General features: G+C 40.1%; 3 long non-coding RNA genes across 3 annotated transcripts in view; 2 read left to right on the forward strand and 1 right to left on the reverse strand.

Moving 5' to 3' along the window:
- The window catches only part of LOC308189006, a 70,529-nt gene that overhangs the window by 27,913 nt on the left and 14,804 nt on the right, over nt 1-27,812 (forward strand). The gene's annotated exons all lie outside the window — the stretch shown is intronic.
- Nucleotides 12,315-21,848, reverse strand: LOC308189000. The gene is made up of 2 exons (XR_013945935.1): nt 21,583-21,848; nt 12,315-14,122 (listed from the first exon to the last, which is right to left on the reverse strand). It is a non-coding gene; the product is annotated as an uncharacterized lncRNA (long non-coding RNA).
- Nucleotides 21,872-24,765, forward strand: LOC308189001. Its single transcript, XR_013945936.1, has 3 exons — nt 21,872-22,011; nt 23,495-23,686; nt 24,422-24,765. It is a non-coding gene; the product is annotated as an uncharacterized lncRNA (long non-coding RNA).

Genomic DNA, 27,812 nt, shown 5'->3' on the forward strand with positions numbered 1-27,812 from the left:
CTGTTAGTATGGTCTTCCCTTGACCATGATAAGTCAGGAATTTGCATGTATTTGCCTGTTTGCTCTCTTGATTCATCTGCAATGTATGCAGCCATGATGAGACCCTCAAGCCGTGAATAACCAGGGCACTGGGAAAGAGCAGGCCGTCCCCTGTTGCGTGAGCTTGGTCTTGGAGCTCTGGTGCTTTATGGAACTGCTCAACAGAAGCCTGTAACATCCAATTTTTTTTCACTTTCCCTCTTAAACCACTTAATTTGTTAGTAGGATCATTCAGGGACAGCTAAAAAGGTCAGAATTTGCTAGTGAGTGCTGGGGTCAGATCCTGGACCTGGGGGACTGTTGCTGCTCTCCTCCCAGGGCCCAGAGGCCCACTACAGGCTGTGTTAAATGGCACCATGACAGCAGGGTCCACTCCCACATTTCTGCATAGCTGCAGTAACAAGAACTACATCTATCCAAGCCCAGTGGTGTCCTTCCATTACACAATATTTCTGCCCTGCTGGTGCCACATGCACAGTGTGTACAGAAAGCAGAGAAGTGGGTGCAGAATATAAACCCCTCAGCTAGTGATATCCATGACAGACAATGTAGAGCTCCCTAGGATGATTTTATGAGAATAGCTCTTTCAGATTTCTTTTTCCTTGTTTCTTTCCCCTCAGAAACATCACTGAATCACCGAGCAGATGTTCAACAGCCATTGATTTTGACTGTCAGATGTAAGAAAAGACATGCAGACATTTAATCTACATATGTCTGTAAATCCACCTGCTCTTGCCAACAGTATTGATATTTTACTCATTGACCAAAACCAATAGTACATAGGGGTGCTTCTCTTCTGAGACAAGGTCTCTCTTTCTCTTTCACCTCCATTTTCTATCTTCTTTACAAGATGCACATCTCAGAATTTCCCCTCCTATTACACACCTGTATATGTTGATGAGACTTCTATTTTATTTTTATTTTTATTTTATTTTATTTTATTTTGAAGAAGAATAAGAATTATTCCTGCACTTTGTTATATCTTGGTAATGCACACTTGAAATACAGTCTTGATATAGCCCTCTAGACCCCACCAGTCTTTCAGCTGAAGTAATTTCAGCCCTTAAATTATTGCAAAGTTAGGACAGGCCTCAGTGTTACACATTCATTTCAGAGGCTCCCCCAAGTACAGCAGCATATTTAAACTTTTGCCCTGCAAAATCTCTCCTTTTATAAAGTTTTGCATTGCAAAACTTCCACCAGAAAAAAAAAAAAAGCAAATTTACTAATGTATTTTAGTAGGTGATGACACAACTTGAGTAATATACATTTCCAATGTGAAAATAGCACAATAAACTCAAATAATAATAAAAAAGCTTGCTACTATACTTTATTCCTCTCATGGAGAGAAATAGATTAGAGATTTCCTTGCCCTGTTCGGCATCAAGACTGTTGGTTGGTATCACATGAGTCAGAGATTTATCAATCTCCAACTGTCAAATATTTTATATGGTTTTAAATTATGAAAGTTTTTTCAGCAGCTGAGCTAGTGATGACCTAGTGAAAGTGTATGAAGAGATAAAAAGCATCTGCAAGGATGTTACCAAAAGGATTCCATACAAAATCCCAGATGTTGGTAGGGGGATGGTTGGACCAGATGATCTTGGAGGTCTTTTCCAACCTTAATGATTCTGTGATTCTATGTCTGCCACTGGACGTGCACAAGACCCCAGTGAGGCAAACAGGGGTGCCAAGTGCCCATAGACCAAAATCAACAAGGATCCAAGGTTCTTCATGTGCTTTAGATCAGCCAGTTACTTTCTGTTAGGGAAAAATAGTAGTTGTTATTATAAATAAATAAGAATGGCCTGTATGGTTTCTTCTAAGTAGCAAAGCATCTATAACACACAGAGTGCAATCCTGGTATGCCCATACTTCATCTTCCTTTGGAAGAGGCTGGTACAGGCAAGTTTTAGATTTAGATTTTAGAAAAAACATAAACTGCATTTGAAACTTCTCCCAAACGCAGGCTTTCTCATACTACACCTTACTGTTAGGATCAGTGATGACCCTTCTAAACTGAGAATTCCTTTACAGAAATTTCATTTAGGGGAAGATTAAAAAAGCACCAAAACTCTCCAGGCCCTTCCTTATCTCTTAAGCATTGCAGCCCCTGGGATCAGTCTGTCCCTCCAACTGTTTACAAGAATTATATCATGACTGCTGACAACTAGTCATAGGGATCAGTTTGTGCACAGACTGTGAGCCTTGCTTGCACAGCATGTTGGCCAAGGACCTGCAAAGAGTGGATCACCAAGTGCAAACCAGTCTATTTTTTCAGCATTTGTAGAGCATTGCAGATAAATATTGCAGATAAAACATTCTTCATAAAAGACTCTCCATGCTGTGATTACAGACCACCTCACTCCAAGCATTAAACCAGGAGAGTACCAGGGACTGTTTTGCTCATTCTTTAAGATCCAATCTGCTCAACTGACACAGAATTTGCAAAATGTGCTTTGCGGTCTTCACACAACAACAAAGCACTTATAATTTTGGCTCCAGTCCAAACCCAGTGATATTTATCTGATACTTTGCATGGAGTCATCATATTTTCTTCCACACCCACACTTTTCATTTCTGCAGCTTTAACTAGACTTTTCATTAAATTAGGAGTTTGGAGAGCTTTTTCTTTCAACCTTGGAGTCTGCAGGTTGCTTGACAAGTGCTCTACACTTGGCAGCACCTTTAGAAGTTTGACAGCTTAAACTTACAAAGACACAACACTAAACCACTGAATTCATTTGGTTTGCTCTGTTCATTTCAAGATCATTTAATCAAGTTCAGCAAAAACATCTGAGAAATAAATTTACCAGGAGACAGATACAAGGCAAGCAATTCACATTCTGCAGTTTATTTACTAGTTAGCCCTGAACAGTAGCCAGTCAACTTCTACCTAATCCCTAATAAGGTTGTTTTTCCTCGCTCCCATCAAAAATCTAGCACTCTGACCTTAATGCAAAGTGATGGATTAATGTTACACATGCTGTTCTTAAACCTCAGTCACTCTCTGCTATGACAGCAGGATTAGAAGGGAAAGTATGGGCTGAAGGCACGCAGTGGATTCAGTGATTTAATTGTCTGAGCTTCTGGTGTGCAGGATTAACTTTGGCTTAAATAATCTCTTTTTCCCATCAAAAGGAACCTGTTTGAAATTAATTCCTTTTACTGAAGTCCCAAGTAGATCACTTTTGATTTTTAAGATAGTTTGTGCATGACAGAGGTGTTTGTTTACCTTAATGCTCCCAAAACATTAATCTGAAGCTGTGTGCTGCAGCCACTTTCTGCATCTTATTTTGGAGATGTCTTGATCAATTAGTGCAATGTCACAGTTACATGTAGTTATTGTATCTCCAGCTGCAAGCTGTTAATAATAAACTTGCCCACAGGACAAACCTGCCATATGGCTGATGGTCAAGCAAGGCTAAAATATGCATTAGGAAAAAAATGCAACTGTCAACATGAAGCTGGATATAGCTTATTGGATTTGATGTGGGCATCTGACAGCAATGTTTCTTTTAGCAACATTCTGTATTGCAGGTCAGGAATCTGCCTACTGTGGAATATTTGTCACAGGAAGACAAGGGAAAAAAACAGGGAAACATTTGTGAAACGGAGAATATAGGGTAGGTTAATGGAGGATAATTTTTTTCAAAGGAGGGAAGGGGAAGTGAATGTTGATCTGAGTTTTTTTTGTAAGAATGCTTTGCTAGAGAAAGCCTTATTCTAGTGTGTGTTTTTTTCACAATCAGGGGAAATCAGCTGCATATGTCAAGAAAAAAAAAAAGTGTTATTTTTTTTTTTTCTTACAGATACAGAGAAACTTGATTGTCACATAAAACATGAGCTGTGGAAGAAAATAGCCAAAGTCTATTTGGCAATAAATATATTCTCAGATTATAATTTCTTTGTGTTAGGTAATGGCTCAGCATTTGTTGTTTTCTTTCTTTCCCTCTCTGTCTCTCTTTTTTTTTTTTTTTTCATAAAATATATTTCTTGACATCTATTCCAGCCATTCAATGAATGGCACTGGCATGATTTCTTGCCTCATTGATAACACCAGTGCAGCAAATACTTCCTTTAGCTTTATAAAAGTGGAAGGTACCACAACTGCATTTGCCATTGAACAAGACAAGTCAAAGAATGGCATGAACGTAAAAGCAAGCTCTCCTGTTCAGTGACAGCCTTAAAGTCCTTCCCCTTTGCCTCATTAAAGATCACCTCCCAGTAACTTCAGTTCATTTATGAACTGAAGGGCATGCAAACAGCTTCCTTCTCTACTACTTTCATTTTTATCAATGGAAACAGAAACCAACCTACTTGCTGTTCTAATAGCAGCAGTGAAGACCCTATTAAAAGTCTGAGAGTTCATTTTACATGTGGCAAGGTTTGATTTGATTAGTAGGTAATTAGAAGCACACTGTTAATTATGAAATTTAAAAGGGATAGCTGAGAGTCACAGTTCCTAGGAGAATTCTCCAATATATGGTAAAGCATTATTTTTTATTAGATTTTGCTATCAAGGCCTTGTTCTTGCAAATACTTCTGCACGTGCTTATCTCTGGCACATGGTGAATGGTCTCCTTGACTTTCATGAGTCAGTCCTGACTTCATTAGCAGAAGCCCTCTGCATATGTCTTTGGAAAGACTGTGTTTGAGATGACAAAAATCCCTTCCCAGTTTCCAGTCATTTCTTCAGAATTTCTAAACATTTCTCACAGAGATGATATTTCCATTCTACAGGAAACATAAAAAAAAATCCAGGAAAGCTTTCCTGGTAGTTCAGAGTTATCGGAGCATTGCAGGACATATCATGAGGTAAAAGGAGTGTTTCAATGCAAACCTCAGAACTTCAGCAGCTGATCTAAACCTGGTGACATTGACACTTGGCTTCTAAACATGTCATCATGCTGCATTAGAGAGAGGTTCTCTCTCTGCCCACTCAATGCAGAGATAACCAAACCAGACCAACTATTCACCCTACTGTTTTCTGGGTTGAGGTGTGCTGTCTATTCCAAAATGGCATATATTTTTATGACAAACTTTCTGTGAGGAAGTATTCTACAAAAGCTGGATCTTTCCTGGGCTTAGAAGTATTCTGAATGGAAATTAAGAATCTGGTTTAATCCAGGCCTTTCTTTTTCACAGTTTTAAAAATGCAGAGGAGAAATTAAGACTGTGGACTTAAAACAGATTTCAAACCCATAAGCCATCAGGTATATTTGTGGGTTATTCCCAAAGTCCCTACATGTTAAAATGTGTTTTTCTCCAGCTAGCTGAATTTATACTGTGGCATAAACACAGGTTTGGCATATTCACTCAGCAAAGAAATCTCCCAATTAATAAGACAAGATAAGCAATCAACAAGGAACACTTCAGAGTTCAAAAGAAGAAATGAGGTGTTCAGTAAATGGGAAAAAAAAAAAAAAAGAAAAAAAAAAGAAGTCTTTCTGATGTGGTACAAAGTACAAAATCAAGAGCAAAGGAAGAAGAAAACCAAGGGAATAGTGAAGATCATAGTGAGGATTGATAGCAGTGTAGAATATGAAGAGAGAACATTTTGTGTGAGCTGAACATACCTGAAAACAGTAGAGCCCTAAGAACAAGGAATTAACTCTAATATATATTATACAATTTTTCTTGCTATTTCCAACAGCAGAAACATGCTTACTTTGATCACAGAAAGTTAATTAAATGTGCCAATTCTTGGTAGCATATTTATGAGCCACCACTTACATTAACAACAGCTCCGTGTATATACACAGTAACTCATTTGTACATCACCACGTGCTTATTGTTACTCCATATTTTTTCATGATTTCATCCTACCTGTTTTGTCTGAAGGGAGAGTATGTCTGCAACAAATCTGAATCTTCATGATAGCCCTAATTTAGGTGTTATGCATGCACATTTTCTGTGGCCTTCTGGGCCACCCATCTATTAAATGTCCTGCCACTTGGCTGTTTTACATGATGTCAGTTCGTGATCTGGCTTTTTTTACTCTGTTACCAAATCCTGACTTCTTAAAACATTAAATAAAATGTTTCTTTCAGGGTTAATTATTTTGGAGTGTGACAGAAACCAGCACCAATAAAGTTTGTTGACATAAAAAGAGTAGATGTGAAAATAAAAATGTATGCATGTCTACACTGAGCTCCTGAGCTAATGCATTGAGTTTCAGATCTTGACAGAAACTTGGCCTCCATCAGTCTTGACTCTGTTTAAGTGACAGGATGGCTGGCAGCACTCACCGGTGCTTGCAGGATGTACTAATATTTACAAGCAAAGGAAGGTCTCTGGCTTTGTTGAAATAACACCACTTTCTTAATTTGACTGCTGCTCCATAGCAGACCTTAACAAACAGCTACCAAGGGAGGAGGTAAAGGACTGAGCTTTCATCAAATGCTAATGTTTACCTTAAACTGAAAAAAGTCACAATTATACTAAACAGATTTTTGAGGGCAAAGTATAAATAATGATATCATTCTTCTGGAATATCATACTCGGGATGACAATGTAAACAGTAATGAGTTCCAAAAGCAAAACGCAAATAGGGGAAAAAATATATTGGACAAGATTTCTTCACATAAACAATCAAGAAAGGCTTGCAAGTTGCCTGTTTGGTCCTGAGGTGTACAATGCATGTGTTGTGTGCATTGGGGGAGAGGTGGAAATGTATCTAGCATTTCCTTTCAACCTGTTGTTAAGGCAGTGGCTGATTGCAAAGTTTTAGGTTTTAACTTTGTACCAGTAGTATTAGGTTTTAACTTTGGATCCAAAGGAACCTGAAGTTTCAGAACAATTTCAAATCACAGTTCCATTTCTGCTTTAACTTTGAAATAGGCAGGTAAAATACACGGGGTTAATATAATTGCTTTATACTGATAACATTTGCATTCATCTGGAAGGATGTCAGTTTAGCATGGTGGAGTGCTGTGGGATTCAGTTTGATTTACTACTCTTTGTGTGTCTATATACATCTGTACTGAATGGGTTAGTATACATAAAATAAATGTAAATTATCTATGTTACATGTAGCTGCATATAAAGGTATTCTGCAGAATTTGGATAGCCTCCATCAACACAGTGATTCACAATTTATAAAATATTTTTTCTCTTTGCAGCCCTATGTAGTAAAGTAAAAAGAGATATCTATTAATAGAAAATAAACGGAGACTGTGGAGGATCTGAATGGGTTTGCTCAAGATCATTTGGTAAAACAGCAACATGCAGAGTTACACCAAGTCTATAAGTCAATACGTACAATACCCCAAAGAATATCTGGGTGAAAACCAGCTCTATAGAAACTAAGAGGATTTTACCTCTGATGCTAATGGCTCAGTTCAGTTTTGCACACCCTCCCACACACACACACATAGGACCACTGAAGTCTGGAATTCCCTTCACTTAAAACAGTATGAATTTGACGTTTTGTGTCCAAAAGGCAATTTTACACTGAGAGCATTTGATGTTGATACACATTAAGATGGAAAAATCTGTGAAAGGGTACTTTTGCTTTGATATATGCCAACAGAAAATAAGAGTGGTATAACAAACCAACAAAAACCCTACTCACAGCCATCGCAAGGCTCCAGCATGCAGTGTATAATTGAAAATGTGTACTGCTAAATAAAATAATCAAATATGTCTTCAGCTGTCGTTCTTAGCAAAATAACTAAAAAGACCTATTGCTTCTCTGCATGGGGCTATTGGAGGGAGGAAGAGGCACAGCCTAGGTAAGGGGAGAGTGTGCTCCTATACTGTAGAGCACTGTCCCAAACACCCCTGATGAGTTTCCAGGAGCAGCGCACGTCAATGAATACGTTGTCTTGCACGTTTCCAGCCACGACCAGACACTAAGGCTCTTCTTAGCTATGTGTAGCAAGTTTTCATCTTTTATCCCAGTGTTCAGTTTTTTCTCTGTCAGGAAAAAAAAAATAGTCTGAAAATTTGAAAGGATGTGATCTCAAGTGTTGAAACATTCAGCCAAACACAGTGAAATACACAGCTGGAGGAATGAAATAGAGAAGCTATCGCTGCTGCTGGGGATGAGATTCACAAGTTATTAGTCTCCCTGGTTGCTACCAACTATGAGTTATTGAAGTTTCATCCTGCAGGTGGAGGAAGTTTTAGACTCCAGCTCTTCGATGTCATACAATATGTGACTATAGCCTTTGGTACGTATGGTTAAGGCTAGCTATCTGTTTATCTCCTTGTTCACTTTATAAGTTTTCAGAAACTGTAAGTCTAGTTATCATCCCAACTTAATCCTCAAGCAGTGAATTTTCTATTTTCCTCTGAAAATTGGCAGTAGCTTCAATGTAAAACACCATGAAATTATGAAATCTGTTAAACCTTTGGAAAAACTACCCCCAGGGAAATCTTGGGTTTTCCACAGGAGAGAGAGCTTGCACTAGCAATACATATAGTAAACAAGTGAATATGACACAGAGATGCTGCATGCAGAAACAAAACCATGACCACATCTTGTATGTTGGAAAAACTCAGCCAGCAGGACTTCTGGAAGCGGAATATTTTCAAGCAGGTAGGCTTGAATTTAGATTCTTAAGACTCTCAGCTTTGAAGCTGTCAGTCAGGACAATGAGAAGAGTATGAACTTCACAGAAGTTTGTGGCTCATTCACTTTCAAGAGCCTGACCACCACTTTGGCTGACCTCTTGATTGCATTGTCACTCTCACATCTCCTTAACACAAAATAGCATTTTAATTTTTCAAATTGCTCTAATTTCATCCCTGTCCCTTGAATGGAAATGAGGGTCCTGAGTGACAGCCGGAGACAGCAACTTTCAGTGAATATTAAAGACCTTGCAACACTGTAAGAGTAACAGCACTTTTGAGATTTTCTTATGTTTTCCTGCTGTTATATTCAAGCAGATTTTTTTCTTATTGTGCATCTCATTTGGGATCACCATAGTGAGCTTTTGTTCCTTTGCAGGAGAGTCTTGGCAGAAGATATTAAGGCATGAATTAAAGAGGACTTTAGCACCTGGGCTTTCGGCAGTCTTTTTCTCTGTACTTCTAGGTCTTTCCATCATAGAATTACAGCAGCTGTAGCTGTGAGAAAGACTCACTTTTTCCCTTCTGCTTTATGTAATATAATTTCAAGCTAAAGCCTGTGACACTATGAAGCATCTACAGTTCCTATGGATTTCAATGTAGAAAGACAGCCTCGGTATTTTTAGTATTTCAAGGTTAATTCTGACAACTTGGAAGTTTGCAGATGAGGAATTAATATTCATTGTGCTACTAGCTTAACACAACATTGGAACAAAAAACAAACAAACAAACAAACAAAAAACTTTTCATATTTGTATGTTGTGTTTTTTTTTTCCCTGAGTTTTGATTAAGAGAATCATTAGAAAACTAAAATCTGATTCAAATGGTCCCACACAGTTTTGAAGCTTGGCTGCTTCTGTGAAATAAAGAAGGAAGAATTATGTGCTTATAAACCATAGCCAGTAAATTGTGTGACTGGCATCAGAATTCCAGCAACCCTGCCTTTCAAATAAAAAACATTCCAGCAAAAGAATGATGCCTCTGTCAAAGTCCAGGACTTTGTACGATGTGGCTCTGCATAAAATGGGTCTCTTCTTTATAAAAAGTCTTTTTATTAGCTACAGTTATAAAACTACCATCACAGTTAAGCACCATTGTCATTAACCATTAAAAAAGGGACATGGTTCCTCGTAGGCTACCTTAAGGGCACAATTGTTTCCATACTTTGAATTGTTTGGCTGTACATTGGGACATAAAGGCACAGCACCTTTTGGCCCAAGGCACCTTATACATGCCATGAGCACCGTGGTGTCTGTGTAGAAACAACATGTTGGTGGCTGCAGGACAGCGTGAGTTGTCCATTCTCAGATCAAGCCACAGAAGTCCCCCTTGAAACAGCAACTCTAACAAGCACATGATGGAGAGTGTGAGAGTTGGTCTAAAAAATCTAAAAACCTTTTTTTTTTAAGAATCCTTTTAAGACTTTCTTAGGTCTATATTGTATTAAAGTGATGCTTTTATATATGCTCTTTCTACACAGAAAACTTACTTCAAAAGAGAAAAAACTAGGACTACCTTCCTGTTTTTTGTCCTCAGCAGAGAACAAATGTAATCTTTCCATTTCATCCTCAAACATTTGCCTTGTGGTCAGGAAGCAAAAACAATTTGAAAATCCCCCTAGGAAAAATGCAAGGAGCATAGATTTCAATTTTATTCCAGTTAAAATTTTAATACCCCAAATTAAAACATTTGAGTGTTTATAGAGCTCCATGTTTGATGGTTTTTATTGGATAGACGATAGATCCATGCCTTCAGAAACATTGCTTTAATAGTTCAAACACTGAATTGCAGAAATGATTTGGTTTTGAGGGATCAAAATATATAATTCTTCATTCTAATAAAATGTTGAATACCAGCTATAACGTAGATTATAGTAGTAATGCCTCTTGTAGGATCTGATGATCCAAACTTGCTTCTGTAAATGTCCTGGAGTTAAGGTTAATGCACCAAAGAGCTGTAACTCACCCGTGGGTAATAGCACCTGATACAATATAATAATACTAATGCAGCAGCACAGGGCAGCAGTGAAATTGCTCTTCTAAGCTATGAGTAAGGCTGTAGCTCACAAGATGCTTCTCTACATACAAATCTACCTTCTTTCTGTCCAATGTGTTATTGAGCAAAAAAAAAGAAAAAAGAAAAAAAAGGAAATAACCTCATCTTCCCCTCACATAATCTTAGAGTGAAACCAAATAAAGCTGTAACTCCTCATACTTATTATCTTCCTGAAAAGAAACAAACAAATAAACAAACAAAAAAGAAAATCTTTCACTGAAGGCTTATTCCCCACCTGTAATATCTTCTTTTCTTCAACGCCCATCCTGACTGTAACATTATACAGCTGCTGTATCCAGTCTATTCAGTAGTATCAGTGTTGTACTTGCAACAGGTTTAGGAGCACACTTTGTATTTGATATTTTACTTTCATTTTATTGGCATAATTTGGCAAAAGACTTGGATTTTTATCTCATTAAAAGACGTGCTTATCTTTAGTCTTGAGCAGATTCCTTTTTCTAAAGTGGTCAGATACAAAAATGGAAACTTCAGTCATACACTTTGTTGAGTTACTCTTCTATTTTTAGCCCATGATTACTTCCTAGGTTTTACTTATTTGATGCCCATCTCCAGGGTGTCTCCATGCTCAGAGGATTTCAGGACACATTCAACATCCCGGTAAGAAAGAGAATGTTCCACCCCGGGGGCATAAAATCTGTCATCTGAAAATGCTTGTACAAAAGAGTAACATTTTGCAAACCCCCTTCCTAAAAGTGGCCAGGTTTGTGCTTTCTCATATTTTGCAGGGAATCAATTTGGGAAGTTTTCAGCCACCAAAAATAATTTTTTTCTCCCAGTATCCAGACTCTGCTGACATAGAGATGTCAGATTCAATGAGCACATGCGGCTGAGTGGGTTCTCCTTCACTTGGTTGTAAGGAATCCCATCTGCCTCATCTTAAAGCTGACAGGAGGGTTTCTGTGCCTTGTCATATGCCAGATTCATTACAGGATTGAGAATTTCAAGGAAAGGCTTCAGCAGAAAGAACATTAATTTCAGTATGACAGGAGAAGTAACAAGACTCCAGAGTGAACTTTGTGTTTGTAAGAAAGAACAAGGAATATAAAATTTTCTTAAAGTGAGTTTTCTCCTTAGGAAGAAAGTACAGTAGGTATCATCAGCTCCAGCATCATTAAATGAGGAAGATATCTTCAGTTCCCTTCTAGCAGTTTAGATGCCTGTTTTAAAGGTTCACTATTTGCTCAAGATGTCAAGTGTTATTTTGAGAAGAGTCTGAGTTGTTGAAAAAAGGGGTCATTTCTCCAAATCATCAGTCTTGTTCTGTTTTAAAGAAGGGAAGGGAAGGGAAGGGAAGGGAAGGGAAGGGAAGGGAAGGGAAGGGAAGGGAAGGGAAGGGAAGGGAAGGGAAGGGAAGGGAAGGGAAGGGAAGGGAAGGGAAGGGAAGGGAAGGGAAGGGAAGGGAAGGGAAGGGAAGGGAAGGGAAGGGAAGGGAAGGGAAGGGAAGGGAAGGGAAGGGAAGGGAAGGGAAGGGAAGGGAAGGGAAGGGAAGGGAAGGGAAGGGAAGGGAAGGGAAGGGAAGGGAAGGGAAGGGAAGGGAAGGGAAGGGAAGGGAAGGGAAGGGAAGGGAAGGGAAGGGAAGGGAAGGGAAGGGAAGGGAAGGGAAGGGAAGAAGTTAGAAAGAAAGACCTTACTAAGACATTTGACTATGATAATATCTTCCCCAGAGAGGCATGATAAAGAGATTTTCTAAATGAACACCATTCTATTTCCATAGCAGAACAGTTTACTTTTCATCTATCACTAACCATTAGAGTTGTCTGCAAAATTTCCACTAAAATACAATTTTGACAAAGATTTGGAGAGTATGGGGTTATTTTTTTCCTTTATTCCAATTGATTCTTACAGGCAGAAAAGTTCCCTGACAGGTGGTTTGCAAGCATAGCTTCTTAGATCTTTGAATAAGGAAAAGAAGCTTTTTGCATATAGAATGGGAAGTCAGTTTTTGCCTTGCTTATTTAGAAGTTATCTCCCCAAAAATATGGATGTGAAGAGGATTTCCAGTAGATAGCTGGGAGTCAGGTTTAGATTATAAGGAGTCCTGACCCCCTCCTCTCCCTAACTGCAGGGACGCTTTTGGGGCACATTTTGCAGGGCAGGATTTGCCATCTCCATCAAACGCCTGTGCAGAGTTGTAACTTATTGTGGTGGAAAAAAAACGTGTCAACTATTGCTCTTGCTTACCCCAGAGCTATTCAATCAGCCTTAGCTTCACAGTCCTAACCTATTTATAGGTTAATTACTGTAAATAAATGTTAACAAAACAGGAAAATACATCCTTATTGACATCTTTGTGTCACTATATCACTTTGTGCCACTGCTTTGTCACTTTAGAGGAAAGATAAAAAGGAGAGCTACACAGGGTCCTAGCATGAAGGTACATGGCCACAGCACTGGTTAGGATCTGCTGCTACAGCTGGGAGACTGGTTAATTTAACAGCAGGCATCTGGAGGAAACTTAAGGAAAGGAGATGTTAATTACTGCTAAATTTAATAGCACAAACTGAGGTGAAAACAATTGCAGTCATTCAAATTCAGCAGTAATGAGCTTAGTCCAGGATTTGGATATTTTATGAAAGAATCTATTTTAATGACTTGAAAGTTATACCAATCAATGTAAAACTGTAGCTGTAGCAATGAAACAAGGGAAAAAAACACCAGCTAGCAGCCCTGCTTGTGAATAGCTGGCAGGGGTCCTCAACTGACCAGCACAAATCTTGTTCTGGGGATGGAGGCTAACTGTGCCCCTGCTCATATGTTTTCTAAACCATAACTTGCTCTTAATAAATGCAAGGGAAGATGATAAACTGGATGCAGGCAAGCAGTGCTTGTTAAAAACTCTGACTGTGATACTTCCACCTCTGTTCTGCCTGCAGGACTGTGAGTTGCCAGTGAAGTGTCTGATATCCAAGGTGAGGAGGACAAGCCTGTCCTAGCTCCCTGTAATGCTTTCTTCATCTCCTCTTGCTTCAGTTTGCAGTGTCTGAAATAGTTGCTGTGCCAGCACCAGGTTCAGCTGATGCAGGAATGAATGGGAGCACTGTTCCTTTGGCTCCCCGTCAGCACTGTGCTATCGCTCCAGCTCCCAGCTTCCACCTCAGCTTCTCCTCAGCTTGCTCTGGGTCCATAATGAGGACAGGTCCATAATGAGGGGGCAGTCAGGGGCAAGAGTGTGGGGGTATGATGAGAGGGGGCTGAGAGAGCTGTGTAAAATAACACGATCCACCTAAGAATTACACCTCATCTTGGTTTTAGAGATGAGGTCTTAGCACAACAGATGTTTTTTTTCCTCCCCAGAACAAAAAGCAGTACTGCTACATCTGTATCTTCAGTTGTGAACACTTTGAAGAGCAGACAAAGGCTTCCTGGGTCTTCATGCAGCACTGACCACCAGAAAAGCCCACTCTGGTTGGACTCACTGAGTGTTATACCACTGCAAATAAACAAACAAGAAATACAGTTGCAAAGGCCCCTAAGTAAACATCATTCAACACTGTCATGGTTTGGGACCCACATTCTCTCCATCTATACCTTAGCTCCCTTTATTTGTGTCTTTGCTTTGGGCAGTTCAAGACAGAAGAAACCCAAGAGCTCAGGCCTCAAGAAACAAAGGTTGCCCTAGGTCTTCTCAGCAGGTCTTGTGGGCAGCTTGGGTCCTATAGCTCTTTTACTGGCTTTCCCCAGAGGCAATAAAATGCATTATTCCCTTTACCACCAAGAATGTGGTGGGCAGGTCAGGCTGGTAATTCCAGCATCACAAAACGTGCCGAGGCAAAACTTACCCATCAGCTTCCAGCAGGCTCAAAGGAGAGGGACGGTCTGAGACACTGAGAACCTCATCAGTTTCTCCCTCTAACACAGTCTCCAGACTGGATTTTGCTTTTGCCTTCATAACCAGAATATTTATTTCAGGGAACAGGAAAAGGGTTGAGGTCACACACTAAAATTTATGTTTTCGCTGAGAAGCAGAAAATTGTTGCTGTCCTTCTGGTTATTTAGCTTGCCTTGTAAATGCCATTAAATCATACAGGGATGAATCAAAAAACAACCTCTTCCCCAGCATTTTTTTTGAAATTCAGACTGCCCCACTGCAGCCCCTCTGTTCTCTGCCAGCAGCCCACTGCCTTGCACCTATTACTTACGAAACCTTTAGCAGTACCAGAGCAAGAGATAACAACTTCTCACAGCATTTTCCTCTCACAGAGGGCAAAAGGGGGCTGGTACGAATTTGGCAAGCAATAACTTTTAAGGCTAAATAAAAGCTGTGGAGTTCTACTGCCTACAAGCCATGGGAACTGGAGCGCCATGAGCCACCTAGTAAATATGTGAGCTGTCAGAGTCAATGAACAGTAAGATACGGGTGAACTCTGTGCAGGCGGATGAACCGAACTTTTTAATGCATGCCTACCAAGATGTGAAAACTGGTTTATTTCTGGTGCCTGCTCATGCTATTGGCTCTGTCAAAGAAAACACATAAAATGTTGGCACCATAAATCTTGACAAATCCACAGGATAATCCACTCATACACCTAACCAAATAACACTTAGAAAAATACTGCTACCAAAGCTAGCACTGGAATGATAAGACTTCATGTTGTTATGAACAGAAAGATTGAAAATGGTAGGCTCGAGACAACTAGAGATCAATAAATACAAAAGAGTAGAACATAATCTAACGCATATCATGCTTTGCCTCTTTATATCAATAAAGCATTAGCATATTTTTATCTATTTCATTACCAGTGAAGCAACCTTTTCCCTGCATCTGGGTGTTTTACTTTATGGGCGATGCATTCTTTCCTAGCTTGTTGCATAAAGTGAGCTTCAAATTCTGACCTTGTATCTAACATGAGATTGATAGCAAATATTCACGCAAGGAGAATGTAAAATATATTTGACTATTTTTAATTCCAAGGCACTTCTGTTTGTGATTGAATATTACTGCTCCTCACCCAACTGAGAGCACATAAACCATGGAAGAATTTCTGAAGACGGAACAAATCTGTTTTGGCATTTGTTACAGGAGAGAAAGCCTATTGTTACAGACACCTAATAATTCGTTCTATAAGACCCAATTTTCAATGGCTTATATCCTCAACAAACTATAGCCAATTAAGCTGAAATTCTCCATGCCAGGTTTACATTCAGATTTATATTCAGACATAAGTTTTATCCATACCGTTCAGCCACCCTGCAGATACAACCATTGAAAAGATGTTGTGCAACAACATTAAAAATCTCACAAAATCCTTTCTCAGAGAAGCTGTTGTCCACCTGACTTTGGAGCAGGAGATTTAGTATGTCAAGTCTGTCCTTCCTGGGATGTGTCATGAGGGGTGTGTGAGCAGAGGTGGGCTGGTCCCCCTGAGGACAGTGGGGCTGAGGGGTGGCTGGTGGAGGAGGGACTGTGGTCGTGGCATGGGCACATCAAGAGCAGGGAGAAAGGTGCAGGAGAGGAGAGGGAAAGATGCACGGAATAGCAGGGCAAGGAGACACGGAGAGGTGTGCCTGTGCTTTGGGTCAGGAGGAATTAGGTGGATGGAGCCAGCTCCTACTGGAGCTGAAATGGATCCAGAGTCCTGGCCTCCACATTCCTCTGCTGTCAGCAAGTACCTGTGAAAGCCATTAGCAAAGCGTGCTTTGTCCAGGCACTTCCTAACCTCAGAGTGATTGAATTTGCAACTTTAATGCTCTTTCAGTGTAGCTATGGTGTCTAACACATGCCGACATAGCCTATTGGTACACACACATATGATGTACAGACAGACAGACGTAAGTTTTGTATTTGAAGTGCTACAAAAGCAGAAACAGCAGACAGCTATCTAAACTACTTACTTATGTGTCTCTGATCACATGGATGTCCTGGGAAGACCAGAACCAGAACTCTTTTTTTATTAAAAAAAAAAAAGTAAGAACAAATAAAATGTCATTATTTCTTTTCCATACAAAGACATTTTTGCACAGTACCATTGCACAAATATAGGAGTCCTACTTGGACCATGGCTAAACAACCTCTCAGTGACACAGATCTCAGAAGAGGACTATTATAGCCCACCAGCTCTGAGAACTACCTGCTGAATACAAAAATCCCTAGGTCTGTAGCCCAGGCTTTTCTATTTCCAAAGCCAGAGGGATGCATAGGATGAACTTTAAAATTTCAGCATTAGAAAACTAAAGGCAATGGATCAATAGGTCCAGCCATTCACTGAAAGACAAGCAATGAAATACCTCCAAAAATCAAAAATATGTCTGGATCTAACAAAAACAATAAATATTTTCTTAAATTAAAAGATACTCTCTTATTGGCTAGCTTGCAAAAGACAATTTTTAATGACCAAGATTTAAATTGCACTCAAAAATATGTTTACAAAAAATACATATCAACAGAAGGACTTTAGAAGTCCATTTGAAACTTGAAAACCCTATTGCATTCGAATTTAAAAGAATTAATTACTGTTTTTTGAACCCCAGCAGCAGAACACACACACAATGAATAAGAAGTGAAATGGCTGGTCGAGTACCTATAAAAGAGCAAATAATAGAGAAAAGCAACAAAATGTTTGGCATTAAGGTGCAAATAAAGATGCTGCTAAAAGAAAAAAAAATCTGTGTAAATCTGGATGGGAACAGACCCTTTTAATAGGTAGAGAATTGAAATATCATCACTGTGCTGCAACCCCTTAATACTTGCCAGGTGAGTCTTCATCCAAAGACATTTTCTGACCTAGCTAGACCCCGAGGCCGCTTTGTTTAGGGCTAAAGGGAAGGAGTAATTTGTGAATGTCTGAGTGCCCATTGAAACCAGGGAAAGCACAGGAGGGATAGGGATGGGGTCAACTGACCGGGCTTCCCTGGTGGCCACTGTGAAGTGGAGAAGATGATGCTGAGTGTCCTGGTGTAGACAGTCCAGGGGCAGCTCCCGGGGGCACCATGCCTGACTTCACAGGAACCTGAGCCAGGTCCTGGATTTGGGGATGCAGTGGTGCCTAATTATGAATAATTCCCCCAAGGAATTTAATTATGGTGGAAACTTATCAGGTATCTTAATTCAACATCACAGAATTAATGCATTTTGCTTGATTTTTCATCTTTCATTCAACTGCATTTTCTGTCAAATACCAAAAGAATTTGCTAGATGGTCTCTGGAATGTGAGTTGGATCGACTAATCATTCCTAGTCCTAATTCAACATGTTTTCCCTGATCAGATAGATGAGTTTAATTCACATTACAAGGAGTTATAATTGTAAGCCTGACTCTTTCAGAAAGAGCAACGCGCTCAAACAAAGTTACAATAAACAGGATTATAGCATTTTAGAGCACTTTAAATCTTTCTTTTTAGGTCTCATAACACTTCCCTTCAGCAACATACCTAAAAATATTAAAGCCTCTATAAAATTTATTAGCTGGGAACAGAGTACAAATGTATTCCTTCTCTTACTGTGTATGACCCTGCTACTCCAGTGCTTGTTAATAAACAGTCTCCAATCTCATATAAAGCATGTTTGATGCATTATTGCATTGTTGATTGTAATTTTTGTCAGCACCTTCGTGACTGACATAGCATAATGGCATGTGTGTTTCGTTCCTAGCTGAAAAGCATGGACTCAGATCTGTATATGTTTTATTTAATTGCCTCTGTGCCTGGGCTCTGTTAAATGGCTTGAGGAAACCTGATCTATTGATGTCTCGTCCCCTATAAAATATATCACTTCCGATGCAAATGGTTGAGCATGTGAACTTAATTCACTTGCCATCAGTTATGCTGGGAGTAAAATGTGGTTGGTAGAGAACAAACGTCAAAAGAATATAAATGCAGCCAGAACAAATTCTGTTTAAACTTTGATTGCACCTTCATGAGAAACCTTTAATTAATAATTCCAATAGAAAAACTTATTTTTAGAAATATCGAAACAATTAACCTTTGGTTAAAAGCTGAAAATAAATGGCAGTCCTTCTAAACATTTTATTTGATTTAACCAGTTGCTGAATCTTCATTTTGAAATGTCTAAGGCAGGAAACAGTGATCCAGTCACACCTCATTACTGTCTAACAAGGTCACAGGCCACCAATGATCTAGAAGAAGGTGTAGAGGGAACACTTCAAATGCTCAGGAGGATGTTGTGGAAAATAGCTTAAGTCTTACAGAGTAGCCTAAAACAATATTGAATAATTTCTGTCAGCTTCTGAAAACAATACTGAGTAAAAATAGAAACTTCTGCAGAATTGCAAGAATGTCTTTAATATTGACCTATAGCTTTGTAAGTGCTATATTATTTTAAATCTATAGAAAAATAAGTTTCCAAGTCTTATTTAAAGATTCTTACAGAGAGAGAAGGAAGAAAGCAAATGCCTAAGACCCCGGAAAGAAAAACTTTAATATCCTGGTTATTGCCTAGTAAACTATTGTGATAGGGTAAGACACGGAGAGATTTGCTGATCTACCTGCCCATAAAAGTTTGCACATAACTGGTTTCTTCACCATTGTAGAAGACCACAATTTGAATTAACCCTTTGAAAGGGCTTATTCACCATTCTGAATCTACCTGTCTTTCATAAGAAACACTTGCATATTCCTGCTAGTCATCCTATCATCTGTGAAAGGAAGGACAAAGATTTTTACCAAGCACATATCAACAAAATTAAAAAGGGCACAACTCTGCTTTCATCTGTATGTAATGGCAATGCTCCCGTAAACTTTTGAGGAGACCAACTAGATCCATATAGGCTGGCAACACCAGACATCAAAAACTTCTGTTTCAAAATCTGTTTCCTTCTCCAGCAGTGAATCTTCGTTCTTTTCCAACTACTCTAAAGAAAAAATGGCACCTTCCTTTTAAAGACATATCTGGCCCCTGCTAAGGATTTTCAAAATGAATAGTCAGCTGTGTCTCTATCTTCAAGTAATAATGGGTACGGACAGGCAGCCAAGCCTCCTATGAAAAACACACACCCTGTTTTCCACCATCAAGTCACTGGTTCTCAGAAGACGTTCTCCAATGAAACTTGAAAAGTAACCCAAAATCCTCTAGGAAAAAATCTGTCATTGAATCCTGGCAGACTCACTTGTAATCATGTTGAAGAGAAGTATTTTTAACATCAGGAATATTGGAAATGATTTATATCAAAATGTTTCAGTTCACTAGAATTACACAACAAGAAATCAAGTGTTTTTAGGTGGTCAAAAAAAATTATAGGATTGTAGGAATCCTTCCCACGATTCAGCTCGAATTGCAGATTCCTTTTAAGAAAAGAAAGTTAATTTGAGTCCAGCTGTGGTATATCCGTATGAAGGCTTTATTGTGTATAATAATCTATGCCATCTGCTTTGCCTATTGGAAAATTTGTAAGCAATTGTGAAACTGGTCTTCTTGTGAAATACCTCAGCTTCTCCAGTGTAAAACCATAGAATTTGCTTTTTTGTTTTTGCAGTCCAGATGAAAACATCAAGATATTTGGCAATGGCATTTCCAGAATCACAAAGTTGTCATATAAAAGATTAGTTTTCAAAACCCATGAAAGGACCTATGTCTGCTGGTTTATATATTAGCTTCTAGCTGCAGAGTGACTTTGCATATTCCTCAGAGTGAAGAACTTTTGCCAGAAACTTAGCATTATGAACGAGTTTGTCATGAAACTTTAAGCAAGTGTTGCTAATGATCACCTTGAGTATATAAAATGCTTTACTGGCTTTTACAGCCCTTCATCCTTTTTTTCTTATTTCCATTGTGTTATCACAGTTATTTCTCACTTCACTGGGCTGTTTGTTCCTGGCAACCAACAGGACACAACTCTGTTCCTCAGAACAATGTGTCGTGAAAAATATTTGAAGCTAATGTTAGATGACTGAAATTGAAAACAGGGATGTATCAGATATCAAAAATAAGTAAATAAATCTGGGTCATTCCCAGGACATTCTATTGAAAAAGAAAAAAATCATTATCTTGGAAATTATATACTGCACTTTAAGAATGTATCTACTAGAGTCAAAGGCACAGAATAGGGCAACTTCCAGAAAGAAGAGTTATACATAGACGTGCTGCAGCTCTTGGCCAAGAGCTAACTCAAGGCATAACCAGTTATATGACATCCAGTGAATAATGAGAAAAAGACCAAATCATTATATCTCTATTTTATTTGAGTTAAAAGGTGGCTAGCAGAACCAGCTTAGGAGAACATTTTTCTGATCCAACCTCAATCAGCTCTCCCTTCTCTATTGCCTGCTCTTTTATCCTAATGCATCTGATGAAAAGCCCAATATTCTGTATCAAATCTTATTTCCTTATTACTTCCTAATGTTTCCAGGTGTTATTACCTTCTTTCTCTCCTGAAGATCATCTGATTCTTGATTCTACAGAAATGGCAATATCCCTCTGAGTCTCCTTAATAAGCCTTCTTGTAGGAGCTACCAAGAGCAACAATAGTTGCTTACCTAGGCTCTCCCTAGCCTCTTGTATACAAGTAACAGACTCAATTACCTGCACACAGTTATTGTATGAAGAGCAAAAGGCTCCTTCATCATCTTCTTCATCTTTCAGGTAGGTCAAAGAATGATTCTCTCCAGCCTGCTGCACATATTGCTGTGTTTTCCTAAGAGATGCACCATTTATCTTAGATAAAGCAACAATAGGAAGAGCTGCTAAGTCTTGGTATTTTTTTTTCACCTATTTCACAATATTTCAAGTTCGTCAAAAATCCTCAGCTCCCAGAGACTATCAATCAGACAGAATGGGCCTGTCATAATGCAGCACTTGCTGGAAGGCACAAAAGCACACCCAGACACAACCTACAAAAGCAAAGCAAGCAAACGGGGCATCTTGTCTCCTGTGGGAGATACAATAAAGCAACAGAAGAACAAGCCCTCAGAAATCACCCCACTCAGCCAGCATACTTGCCTGCTTTGCTCTGGCATGATACTTCACAGTTTGAAAGTCCACAGCCCCTACAGAGAGGGTGGCTGTAGGGCATTTCAGTTCTGCTCAACCTGAAGCAACACACAGCCTCACCACAGGCCCATCTGTGAACGTTTATGGCCAGTCCCCATGCCAAATACCTGAAACAGCAATTTTGAGTCAGCAGGGCCGCTCACAGTGGTAGAAGCTGGACTTAACAGAAAGCAAAGGCAGGGTTTGGCTCTAAGTGTGTGATGCTGGTGGCGATAAGCAATCACCTCCAATCAATTAGCCTCTGCATTGCCACACTGCTCACTGGGTACTCTGCAAGGCAGCAGCAGCAGTGCTTTTTAGGCTCCAGGAAGGCCTAATACCCTCACTGTGGGAGTGCAGACATCTTAATTTTGTGCTTATTGTCAGAAAACTTCAGAGGTAGGGTCTCTAACTCCTTCATTATCACCAGACCTATAGCAAATTTTCTGTCTGCCTTATGATATTTGATTGTTCTTTCATGTAGTTAAATTAAGACCTGCATTTCCCTGCCTAATTCAGAATCTCTGTAACACCTTTTTGCTTATTCAGAAGCTGCGTTCATAACAGTCGTGGCCTTACTATGGTCTCTCATTGCACTCTGTTACCTGCTCACTCACATGCACTCCTTCTATGATGCTGGTGGTGTTTGTTTAGCTTTCATCTAGCAGCTGTGGCTCACTCCAAAGCTGCTAGGATCCTCTGATCATGCCCCTTTTTATGTTTTTCTCCCCAAAGCAAAGCATCACCTGAGTAGACACCAGTAACCTCTAGACTATCACAAACCTGTTGCATTTCCCAATGAGCTGCCGTAGGTGCCAAGCACAACCCAACCAGTAGGCAGGGGAAACAGTTTCTTTCTTTTACATGCATAAGGTGCTAAATCTGAATAATGGCGTTCTGTGTTTCTCCTAAGAAGAGTGCCAAAACCCTGCTGATGCATCGCACACAAAAAATATTTGCTTTCAGTAAGGTCTTTACTCAGAAGTAACGGAATATGATCCTCTTACACATTTAATTTCTTCCAGTGGGCTTATACTAAGCAAGGTAATGTGTCTTTTTTGTACCTTGACCAGCATCTGGGGTTTTGCTTATGGCTGTGGGATCAAGAGCCAACCCACCTTGTCTACACAGATGAAGGAGCTTGCTTCAGGCTTGAGCTGTAGAAAGTTTATGGTTCTGAGTTTCTGACACCTTTAAAAGATAGACTTCACCTTTTCCTCAGTAGATGTGGTCTCTGCCTTTCCAGGGGACTGTGCTCTTTCTGATGAGATCAAAGACTAGGTATTTTTTTTACTCCATTGGTGGATGTATCTTAGCTTGCTATGATTACAGGTGCTGTAGGCGCCTTTTCTTCCTATTTGTGATATACCACCACATTCAGCCAACATACTGCCAACACACTGCCACTCCTCATAGAAAAGACAACTGATTTCTGTTCAACTACTCTGTTATCTTTACCACCAAAGGAGTGCCAAAGGAATGATTATATCACTCCTTCTAGCGCCAAGACAGATCATGTTCCTGTGTCCTGCTCCTACTAAACAAGACCTTTTGTTTGCTCTTGATGGTTCATTCATTTCCTATTACGATACTTACTCAAGATGGTAACCCTGCTGTTATTTGGTTTCATATGCAACCTAGTGCAAAATGAAGTAATCTTCCCCCGTGCTTTGTCTTGTGTTTTTAGCTACAGCTCACGCAGACATGTGCAGTCTGCGTAACTCTGCTTGATTTGCTTATGCCTTTCTACTTCAAATCTTCTATCTCACCCAACACTTGATTCTCTGTCATCTCCACAGTGCAAACAGTGTCTGCCCCTACTAAGTCTCGTTTTAGACCCAGGAGAGGTTTTTACCTGTACGCACATACATTCTCTCTGGAGCCTGCAGGGAAGCTTGCATGGAGGGGAGGCTGCAGATGCTCAGAGCTCTTCATTGCCAGTGTGACCCAGCTCAGTGGCCAGATGCCTCCTCCTTCAACTTAGCAGACACCCCTCTGGATTTGGCAAGAGGAGTAACCAAAAATGCATCCTGGCTCCACACCTGCATCTCATGTGCATGAGCAGAGACCAGAGGTGAGCAAGAGAAAGCAGATGGCGGATGTCATTGTCAGCAAAACTCCCCAGAGCCTTCTCTGAAGTTTAGTTTTCAAAGGATGAGCTGTGGTTCTACTCTAAAGTTGAAGAGCTCACTGCTATTTGTTATTTAGGCAGTGGTGAGTGGGTCTGGCTGCATTCCTAAGCTTTCCAGTACACACGCTTATGAGTTCAATATAGTCCTGTGTTTAACTGCTTACTGCTTTTCCCCCTAAAACAGTGACACAGGAACTCATAATCATGCCAAAAATGTACTGAAATATAGATTTAAAATGACATAACAATACAGCTTCTGAAAGGTAAACTTGTGGCTTAAAACTAATAAAAGAAAAGTTGTACATAAACTGATATTTAGCTAATCAAAAAGAGATCAGCAACCACCAGCCCTTTGTGAGGGACATCACCCCACGTAGGTCAGTAAGCCTTTCATCCTGAGAGCTTCAAATACAGCAGGTGATTTTAATCCCTGTAACACGGCAGAACAATATGTACCAAGGAATTTGGCTCCCGGCAAAAAGCCTGTCTGTTAGCAGGAGGCTAGTCATCAGAGCAGCCTGTGTGGTCTGCCAGCGCGTATATTCATTATCCCCCTAATTCCTGTTGGGCGCCTCCAAGCAGGGGATCTGGCTTCTTGGGCTCCCTACCAACATCAAATTGGTGCTTGTTATTCAATGCCCACACTACATGCAAAAATACTGTCCTCTTGCCTTGCAGGTCACGCGTGCAGGACGGGAGGCAGCCCAGCAGCACTGGCAGTCTTTGTAATAGAGCACCCAGCATTTTTGGAGACACTGCCATCTGGCCTTCAGCTTTTCAAGAGTGACATCCACCCCCAACCTGCAAGCATCTGGCACAGCTCAGAGAGAGTCTCCTTCAGATCCACAACTCTTTCACACCCTGCAAATGCACCAAAACAAGTGGTGGCTGGGGCAGCACAGAGCTTGCAGCTGGGGAAGGGTTGGAGGAGAGACCAAGATGTGAAATGAAAATCTGTGGTCAGGAAACAAATCTAAACCCGTGTCAGACAGAGGTGACAAGTTTTCCCACTGCTATACCACTGTGTCTCAAGGCACCCCTCCAGTATCTGTTCCCTTAAGGCTGCGAATGGCAGCTGGAGTAAAGGCTTGTGCCTGGGGAGATGCCTTCCTTCCTCTTGTAGGAAGAACTCCCTATGAAATGCTTTCTGTCTGTCATGACATGGGATGTTTGTGCGGAGAAGTTATTTGCTGAGTCGATTTACCAGCCTCTCAACATTTATAATAAAAGATGCAGGAAATGTTCTTATGTAACTCGCACTTCTGGCTCCTTAATGGGATGCGTGCTCATCAGAAGCCTCTTCCCTGCAACTCACTGCTCCTTTTGCACCGTTAACTGCACTAGTTTATGTTATCCCTGTAAGGACTCACTCAGCCTAAGTTTGAAACAACCCTGTAGTTTGTGAATTGCACATTTTTCTGTTTTGAATTTAAAAAAATAAAAATAAAAGTAACTAAAAATCCATCTATATATTTGATACTAAATTTGGAATTTTGTTTTGCCTTCTTACCACACGTTGTTTTAATATTCTTATATACTGATCATTTTTTAAGTGAAAATTAGAAAGTATGTAGTGACACTTGGAAACTGTTGGAATTTTTTTCTCTCCCAAACTGGCATACGGTACTTTTCTATTAAGGTTTCACACCTCTGGCTGACATAGAATCTGTTTGCTAAGAAAACAGGTTTTTATCAGGTAGTGAAAAGTTTCCTACAAAAAGAAAAGGCAGCGTATTTTGATAGTTTGCTAAACATCTGGAACTTTTTCTTTTCTAAATACATTAAAACTTTGCACTGCAAATGGACTGGAAGCATGAGAAGGCTCTGAATGTAAGGGCCAGGGATGCTGAGTGTGTGCCATAGCCAAAGAATTTAGAAAACGCAGCAGCATGGCTGAAATAATAAAGATAAAAGGGAAAGTAGAGCTAAGCCACCGCCACATCCAAAATCAGCTTTTCCCAACAGGAATTTCCATTTTGGCATTGGAGTGGTTTGGTCAGGGCTCACAGGCTTGCATCCATTCCCACTGCTCTCCTCTCCTGGTAATATTTGCCCAGGGGACATGGTCACATTTGGGACACAAAGGGGTGAGGAAGGCTTGGGCACCCTGAGAATGGCTCAGATGTGTCCCCGCGGATGTGTCCTCAAGGCAGCAGGGGACAGATTGGTGCCATGTCGCTTCCCCTCAGCAGCTGAATTTTATAAAAGCAGCAATATCAGATGGAGTATGTTCCAGGTCAATCCAAACCCAGTCATAGTTCATCGTTCTCGGTGAAAGAAAAACAAACAAATTCATTCTGATTCTGGTCGAACAAAAGGCTGTCTCCAGGCTTTTTCAATTCAATTGTTTCTTTATGAAATAATTATTGTGAAATTACACATTTAAAAAAGTCATTTTGAAAATGTCAAAGCAGAATATTTTGATTTTTAAAAGGTTGGCAGCAATTTGTTTCTTTCTGACAAAAATGTAGCCATTCAGGCCAATTTGCACTGGGACATGCATTGTTAGTTTGCTTTTTTTTTAATGGCTAATCTTTTTCTACCTTTCTATCTATTAGGGGGGACTTTTTGCTTCAGATGGCCATTTAACACTCCATAAGCTGTTCTCAAAAGCAGACATGGAGGAAGGATCATCTCTTCACAGGTCCCCCACAATTTGTTTAATCCCTAGCCATCGTACTGGTGACAGGTTTTATGCCTACTCATATAGTACATCAGCTAATGAGTAAATATTGCAACTTTGGAATTCATTTTAATAATTCATTCCATATTCATGTCTCAAAATGAAATATCAGTAGCTACATTTTATGTGACAACATTGATCATACTGCAGAGCTTTAGGTAAACATGCCATGTATTTACAAGAGCTTGCTATTTCGTAAAACCCAGGCACACAATCAAGTTATGGAGGTTTAACGATCTCCTTGCCAGCTGGGTGGAGGTTTAAATGAACTGCAGTCTAGATAAATGTATCTCACTGCATTTTCCACCAGCTCAGAAGGCTCATGAAGAGAGCTGAGACAGCTCAGAGCAGATTTCACCATGCTTTTCAAGACCTGGTTAATTCTTAACCAGGTCACCAGGCTGAACACGACCTGTGTCAGCATGATCACACAATGCTGCTGTTGGAGAGCCCTGGGTGCTCTGCAGCACTTAGGGGAAGTTTTCATGGAAGCAGCTCTGGCACACCACTCATGTTGCTTCATAACCACCACCAGTTGCATTGTTCCACAGCCACAAGCCACCAGGCGTGCCAGCACCATGAAGCCCCAGGGGAGGGGGCTTATTTTGAAAAGCCTGTTTGTGTACAAAGCAGATCTTTCTCTTGCAGAATTTACATATACCAGCAAACCTAGAATATCCCAAGTCGGAAGGGACCCACGAGGATCATCAAGTCCAACCTTTGCCACTGAAATGGTGCTGTACCACTAAAGGGACTACTGTTTGAGGTAGCACTCAGTTCTCTTAGAGTGATGCTGCATGTCTCTGGCTAGGGCTCCGGACGTGCTCACAGTAGATTTTCATTTTGGACTGGTGAGCAAAGGTTACACAAGGCATTCTTGGTGGTGAGTTGAGCTGCACTCACCCATTGGGCACATCAACACTCTGGGACCCTCCATGGACCTTCAGTCACCCTGATGATGGCAGCTCCAAGTCACAGCAGAAAAACATTTGTGCGACATTACAAAAGTCCTTGTGCTGTCTGAACTGCCTGTCCTGTTGGGATGACAGCCAACTTCATATTCTCTGGATCACTACTTTTGGGAGCTGAATATTTATTTTCAAAGAGGGGTAACAGGAGACCTCAGTAGATTATGCAACTGGCAAAGCATATGGTAGCAAATTCTGTTTTGTTGCTACAAGAAACTGATGTATATATTTACACGTTGTTCCTGGCTGATAAAGCTCTAATCATTTCAGAGGAAGATAGGATGCACAAATATTACTGAAAATAACCCAACTGTTTCTCTATGTTTCTGTTGCTTAGTGTTCAGATTTTCACAAAATCATAGAATTTGCCTTGGATTGGGAGGGACCTTAAAGATCATCTAGCTCCAACCCCCATGCC

Source organism: Anser brachyrhynchus, assembly GCF_964034855.1.
Source record: "Anser brachyrhynchus genome assembly, chromosome: 2".
Taxonomy (NCBI): Eukaryota; Metazoa; Chordata; class Aves; order Anseriformes; family Anatidae; genus Anser; species Anser brachyrhynchus.